Here is an 8302-nt window from a genome sequence, read left to right as displayed (position 1 = left end):
ATTCTCGAATAACATGTTACCAGCATTCCCTTTGGTTTTTTACAAGGATCACCTTGTTCCAGATACTGTGAAAGCCTTGATCCAAACACAGAATACACAACTGAATTCCAAAGGTAAGGTCAGAGTGACTGCCCTGGACATGAAGGGAGCATTTCACAGATGTAGCAAGTAGCCCTGGTAAAACTGAAGGCAATAGGCATCCAGGGGAAATTTAAACAGCTAATGCCTTTGCCTGCCTGGTCACCATCAAGTGATGGGAGTTGATGTTACTGTGAAGCAGCACTTTCTCATCAGTAATCAACTCACTAATTCCATGTTCACCTGGCTCCCAACCTCATTGAAAAATGCTGAATTGCAGAGGGTGGTGAAAATGATTAACTTTGATGACAACATTTGGCTGAGCATGAGACCAAAGTAAAATTGAATTCAATGGGAATAAAGGATGCACTGCAGTGTATTCCTCACACAAAAGAAGATAGTTGTGGTTGTTGGAGGTCAAATGTTGCCCAGGCCATCACTGCAACAAGCTCTCAGAGCAGTATCCTGGTCCCTAACTACTTTCTGCTCCTTCCTTTCATCCCAAGGTCAGAATTAGATTTATTTTCAGCTCTGTTTGAAACACCTCAATAACTGTTAAAGCCTATGTTGGCATACATTAAGGCCTGAACAACATTCTGCCATGGCTGATACATGGCAAATAATATTTTTTTCCATAATTGTGGCAGGCAATGCCCATCTGTGATGGAGAGTGCCTTGACATCCAATGGCATTGCCATTGCTGTATCTCTCACCATCAATATCCTGCGAGTAACCGCTGACAGAAACTCAACTATACTAGCTAATTAATATGTTGGCCACATCAAATGATCAAAGGCCGAATATCCTACAAGACCATTGGACTTTGGAGCAGAAGTAGGCCATTCAGTCCATCCATTCTATTCTGCCATATGATCATAGTTGATTATTTTTCCCACTCAACCCCATTCTGTCTTCTCCCTATTCTCCTGCCTTCTTCCCTTAATGTGTAACACCCCGACTAATCAAGAACCTCTCAACCTTTGTGATAGGTTTACCCAATGACATAGCCACTACAGGTGTCTGTCGCAATGAATTCCACAGATTTACCACCTTCTAGATAAAGCATGTCCTTCTCATCTCTGTTTTAATGTGGCAACCTTTTATTCTGAGGCTATTCCCTCTGATCTTAGATTTCCCCACTACTGGAACGATACCTTTCAATATTTGGGAGGTGTCAATGAGATCCTCCCCTCATCCTTCTTAACTCCAGCAAATATAAGCCCATAGCCATGAAACACTCCACCTTCCCATCCCCTGGATAATTTTCATAATCGTCTTTCCTTAGATCTTGTGGTCAAATACTCCAAATGTGGTCTGACCAATGCCTTCTAAACCTTCAGCTTTACATCTTTGCTTTTATATTCTAGTCCTCTTGAAATGAATTTGCCTTTGCCTTCCTTGCTACTGATTCAATCTGCGTGTTAATTTTTGGGAAATCATTCACTCGGACTCTCAAATCCCTGTGGATCTCCATTTTCTGAAATCTCTCCCCATTAGAAATCATTTTGTGCCTTTATTCTTTCTACTAATGTGCATGTCCATCATACATTTCCTTACTGTGTATTCTATCTGCCTCTTCTTTGCCCGTTATCCCAACCTGTCCAAGTCTCTCTGCAGTCTCCCTGCTTTGTCAGTACTACCCATCCCTCCTATCTTTGCATCATGCACAGATTTGGACACAACTCCACCAATACTGTAATTCAAATCAATTACATACAGCGCGAGAAGTAGCAGCCCCTACACCAACCCATGCGGAACACCCCTGGTCACTGGCAGCCAGCCAGAAAAGATTCCTTTTATTCTTACTCGTTGCCTTCTTTTGATGAGTGATTTGTTTCATAAAATCCCAAATTTTTCTACCAGCTAAAAGTCACAGGAGTATGATGGAATATTCTCCACTTGCTTGCATGGGTACCGTGCCAAATACTCTCAAGAAGCCCAATGCCATTCAGGACAAAGCAGCCCACTTAAATGGCATCTATCCATGACACTGACATCCATTCCCTCTCCTAATGGAGCACAGTGGCTGCAGTGTGCCCTCTCTGTGATAGACACTGCAGTTATTCTTTCAGACTATTCTGTCACCATTTCCAAATTCCACAACCTCTTCTGCCAAGAAAGTCGAGGATTGCAGGTGTGTGGGTGTACCATCACTTATAGGTTCCCATCCAGCTGGCGTATTAACCTGGCTTGGAAGTATTTGCTGAAATCCAGGAGTGCCCTCCATGACAACAGTGCATCCAGCAGAAGGACTGCAGCATTCAAGAAGCAACTCACCGCCTCCTTTGCAAGGGCACTCAGGGATTAGTAGTAAAATGCTGACCTTGTTAGCAATGCCCAGTTCTCAAAAGTGAATACAATCATTAAAAACAAGCAAAAACACAAAAATGCTGGAGGAACTCAGCTGGTCTTGCAGTGTCCATGGAACATAACTCTATATGACCAATGTTTCAGGTCTGAGTCCTTCAAGGTGTGAGCGTAAAGCAGGCAGGGGGTGAATGAGAAGGCTGGAAAAGAAGGTAAGAAGATGCAGTGTGATGAGCACAAGGCAACAGAACCATTAAAAACCAGCAGGCAGCATAAAAGCAGAGATCCAAAAATCATTTTAAAAATTAAATGCAGGTGGTGCAAACCTGACACAAGAACAGAAAATGCTGGAAATAGACAGCTGCTTTGGACATATATGTGGTAAAAGAGATAGAATTAACCTTTCAGATTGTTTATCCTTTCAATTCTTTCTGATGAAGAGTTTTTAGCCTGAAATGTTCACTCTGTTTCTCGTTCCGCACCTGGCCTGCTACATTTTATCTAAAAAGTAATCTGTAGCAGAGAGAACTAAAATATTTAAATATCTCTTTAATGAATGGTAATTTGATCCTCAAATGCTTTTAATGTGGAATTGATTACATGGTGAATGATATCTGATGGACATGAAGGGTTAGATGAATTGCTGACTGCTATATATAACCTAGATCAGGTGTTTCCTTCGACGTTTATGATTTTTATTGTCTGAACATTTTGTCTTCACAATTCATTATCTGTGTACTCTACACCAGGCAATTGTCCTCATTCATTCTTTCTGATGATAAAATGGCCACGTAGTTTATTATCTCATCGAATTTTCTCCTCGAATCATCGCCTCTCATCAATAGAACCTTGCGGCAGAAAATATGAAGCATTATTGTTTGGGAACATTTATGTCCAGCTTTTGGATTTGGCCAAGTCTGAAATAATTTGTCACTCTGATGTGTTCTGACAAGATTTTCATCCACATAAGCTAAAGGCAGGAGAAGGTGGCCCATTGCATGAAGCAGCTACTCTTTAAAGCGACAAAGATCTAAAGGGTGGCTATTAAGAATGATAAAAGGGCAGAGTACAGATCTGTCTCTGAAACCATTCACTTTTATTTCCCCATGAATTCATGGAAGTTGATACTGAAGTGAAAGCTTCCATTTGGAATGAAACTCATGGCTAACATAAGCTGTGAAATTTGAATGAAGTACCTGTTATCTGAGTGAAATGTTGATTGTAATGTGTATGTAGCTATTTATAGCAGAAAGTGATTAATGCATGTGCAAAGTGTTACGGAGTCCAGAGGATCCCCAAAACCAGCAGCATAGATATGCACCACAACACAGGGTTATTTAAACAAAAGTAGTTTTTTAATTATATTTCAACAAGAAAACAGAATTAAACTTAAACTTATTACTTAACCTACCTAACCTACTTAATCCCCCCTCTTTTATTAAGCAGAAGTGTGTGTAATGTATATTTAAGATTAGAGAAGTTCTTTGGATCACAGTCCAATCTCACTGGTTGGAGGCAAATCTTGTATTGTGCACAGAAGTTAGCATTAACAAAGTTCACCAGGCATTGGTGTTTAACAGGCAAATGGTTACTACTCAGGAGGGTTCTTGCTTGATTCCTTTCCAATCAGCCTTGCTGATTAAACTTGCCCCCTTCCGGGTTCTCCTCTTTCTTTCAGGTCACCTTTCAGACTGCCAATCTCCTCCTTTGACCAGACAGCCTTCCAATGTTTGCCAGCTTGTCCTTCTGGAACTGATTTCTGTCTCTTTTCTCTGTTTCACTCCCTCCCTCTCTGAGAGCAAAACTGTTCTGTCTGCCTGCAAAAATCACATGCTCTCCCAGGCAAGCTGTATGTTGATACTCTTTTGCCTCTTGCAAAAAGCACTCTGCAAAAGCCCTGCAAATATTCTCTGTTTTAAAATGTGTGTGTGCAAGCTGCTCTAGCAATTCCTCCCAAATCACCTCAATACTCTGTCACAAAAGTGAGTTAATATGTGCTCCACTAATCTGACATCATTCAGTCAACATGCTGATTTGATGTTTGAATGACCAAATTGAATCTCGGACACCTCCATGTCACCTTCCAACCTTTCACTCTCCCACTTACAAAGGAACAAGAATTCAGCAATGAAGAATCAGCCTACTGAGCTATTAAACAGCATCTTTCACTTGCTGCTTAGTTACTGATTACCTACAATGCGTCGATGTTTGATTTTTACCGTGAATCAATTTGTAGGGGGATTCAGTACAGTGACACTTTCGAAATTACCTACTGGTAGGTTTCTAAACACCATTTTCCAAGACTTCAGAGTGCACTTTCTACAAACTTTTGCATCCAGCATTTGTTGCAAAGTAAAGGAGAAAAAAAATTAATTAAAATTAAGACCCTCAGACATGAGGTTAAAGAAGAAAATCTGCAGACACTGATTGTAGTTTAATACAAAAATGTGCTGGGGAAACTCAACATGTCACACGGCATTCTTTATGGCAAAGATACATAACCTCCCTGCTTTTTGCTCTTACCTTGATGAAGGACTCAGGCTCGAAACATTGATTATGTATCTTTGCCATAAAGAACACTGTGTGACTTGCTGAGATTCTCCAACAACTGTTTATCTTTAAAAAAAACTCGACAGACATGATTTTTTTTGGATTTGACAACTAAAATTATCCTTGTTTGAAATATTTGAGAAAATTTTACCATTTGTTGAAAATAGTAAAATTGGAGATCAATAAAGTTTTCACCAGATCCATCAGCAGAAGAAGTACAGAGAATGAAAATTAAGGGGCCTCCCACCCTCATGCTCAGTCATTCACTCTTTCCAAACTTGGATTGAATGACAGAATGATTCCCACTACTATTTCCCTCAAGCCTGTCATCACTCATTGTTCCCACGAACAATCAGTTAACAATACACTTTTCTTCTTGTCTGAAAAAAATATTGCCTTCCTTTTCCAGACAGCAAGGCCAATTATATTCCTGTGCTTCCCTCTCCCGAGCATATCACATGAGCATGAATCTCAGTATAGTAACTTTTAGGTCACAAGGTGTGTGAACTGTGTAGAAAATTTATGGTATGGTTTCTTTCCCCCCTTCAGGTTCTTCAGTTATTAAAACTCAGGAAAAAAAATCATACATACATCAGGGAATCTTGTCTCTTGTGTTGGTAATATTAACTAACAGATCAGATTGACCATGTGCCTAATTTCTCTCAGACTTTGTTCATGAGTATGAGTCTACTGTCACGTACATGATTGCATTGAAATTCTTACTTGCTGCAGCCATGGAGGTATGAAAGACACATCCAGCAACAACAAAAGACAATAAATGAGCACAAAATACCATGGGAAGGGAAATTGAGGATAAGTACAAGAGGACAGATAAATAAATGTTCACAGTTCTATTTCACATCAAAGGAAAAGGGAGCCAGATCTTTTGGCCCTGGAGTTGTTTATATTTGGATAGCATGGAAAGGTGAAGAGCCTCATAGCTGTTGGAATAAACCTGTTATTCTGGCTTCTGTATCTTCTATCTGAAGGTAGTAGTGAGGAGGTTGTGACCAAGGTGACAGGGATACTTTATGATGTTGACTTCATCCTTTATGATGTTCATTATTTAGTCTTAAAATGTTCATATGTTGCAATACCAGAAATTTTGGTCGTGTTAGAGATGAGATGTAAGAGGTTAGAACAACTGTGATCCACTTAAGTAAACAATCTGACAGGATTAGCTCCCAAAATGTCACGATGCTCCACAAAGCTTTGTATCAATTAATTGTTTTGCTGAGAGACTGGAAAAACTGCAGGTTTTCTTCACTGGTTCTTCACTGTAGCATCCTTGATAATGTGGGCTGTCTAAACGTGCACCAATCACAGTGCTTTACACCTGGGAGTACAGCAGTTCCTGCTTCACTCTTCATTTAATGTGCCAGGATTTGATCACTTAAATTGTATTTTAAGGTCATACATCCAGAAATGCCAATATTGAAGAAGAAACAAAATAAAGGAAGAAAATGAGCCGAAGGGGGAATGGGGGTGGTGGGGAGGGGGGGGCTACTGGAAAGAACCTGCAGAATATAAACTGACGAGATCTATTCCCACTGATTTCAACAGGCACTTACGAGAACAAGGAGCCCTGCTTTTAAATCTGATTGTTCTGCTTCACTAAAGGAAGCACTAAAGGAATATTTTGAAAAATTGATTAAACCATTTTTAAAAAAATTCATATGACATGCAAGCCACAACATGCTCATTTTGGAATCTCCAGAAGTGGTCCTGTCACCCCAACTGTTAATGGAACTGTCATGTGAACCTCGAGTTTTCCCAAGTGCAATTGTAACCTAGACCACATTGCTTGAGTGGGGGTGAGAACCAGAGAATGTCACAGCTCAGCAGAATCAAGGTGAGCATTTCAATTGCTAAGTATGGAAAGCTGTGGTTCTACTGAGATGAGAGTAGTTCTACTGAATAATGAGAGTTTGTAATCACGTACACAAGTACACTATACGGATGGAATGAAATTACTTGCTGCAGTCAAACAGTTGTGTAAGATACACCAACCTCCATGTTATATATTAAATGACCTTCTGCAGATACTCTGAGGAGAAATTGGTTTTTGTCTGATGTCAGATCACATTCCCATCATACTGAAGATGTCCAACACATCACAACTGGTTCAGATGCAGATTGCGCTATCTAGTATGGCTTGGGAAAGGCTGTTCTAGGGTCGCATAATACAGAAACAGGCCCTTCGGCCTACTTATCATTACCAACTCCATGTGCAGCTTTCCATACTTGGCAATTGAAATGCTCACCTTGATTCTGTGACAGTCTCTGCTTCTGCCCTGTAAATCTGTACCTGGTCAATCAAAATTATATTGCCAGCAGAGGTGTTCATGAACCCTGTTTCATGTGGAAGTCAGTGTAAGCAAGCAGACAATGAGGGAAGAGACTTCTATTCTCCTGAGAAACATGCATTGTGCTGGCAAGGTCATCATTTCAATCCAATAACTAATTCCTCTCCAGAAAGTGCTCATGACAGCTGAGTTATTTGTTGAACTTTTTCCAGAAGGCAGCTATAAGTGAAACATAGAGAGCAGGCTCTTTTAATGTGTTGTCTGTTTTTCGAAGACAGTGGGAAGTGTAGATAGAGGTGATAGAGAGGAAATGAGGGGAGTGGGTGGGTGAGAGTTTGTGTCACTGTCTGAGAGCAACAAACCCAGCAACAAGGGCCCAGGCCTCCAACATTTGTTACCCTTTACTTCCTGTGGATGCTGTTGATCTCTATCATGTTTGTTTATTGCATCTCCATACTTTTTTGCTTAGCACTGATTTTAACAAGACCCTTGCCTTCAAGTCCTTCCACTAAGATGGTGAACATCCAATGACACTACCATTGTCATTTTCCCCAGCATCAGAATCCAAGGGCCACTTTGACCAGAAACAGAAGTGGACCAGCCGTCTGAATGTGAGTGCAGATCAAAGGCTCCTCATTTCAAATAAACTAATTGATTGCACACTCAGCACAGTTGATCTGTAGCTTTTTGCCTCAATTTCAGTTAAAAAAAGCAAAGAAAGATTTTATCCATGAAATCCACACCTCTGTAATTCTGAGACCCTAAAGTAACAACTGGACACTTTTTCTCAGTTTTATATTTTTTCTTCCTTTCCTGCTTGTTGCATTTGAGTTCCTGTATTTTAATCTATTATTAAACTCTTTTATTCAAGTTCTTGCCCAGTTTCTCAATTTCTGTGCATGTCAACACCTTTTATTTCACTGTTACTCACTGATAGAAAATGGTTGATTCTCATTTTTTGGAGATTTAGTGCATAATGTGAGCAATTTGCAAGATATCATGAGCACTCTCTCTTGCAGTTGGCATTTGATTGACAGATGAGTTATAAACCAGATTTTCTT

The sequence above is a fragment of the Narcine bancroftii genome, chromosome 1 (genome assembly GCF_036971445.1).
Source record: "Narcine bancroftii isolate sNarBan1 chromosome 1, sNarBan1.hap1, whole genome shotgun sequence".
NCBI lineage: Eukaryota > Metazoa > Chordata > Chondrichthyes > Torpediniformes > Narcinidae > Narcine > Narcine bancroftii.
Note: the sequence above shows the minus strand (reverse complement) of the source record.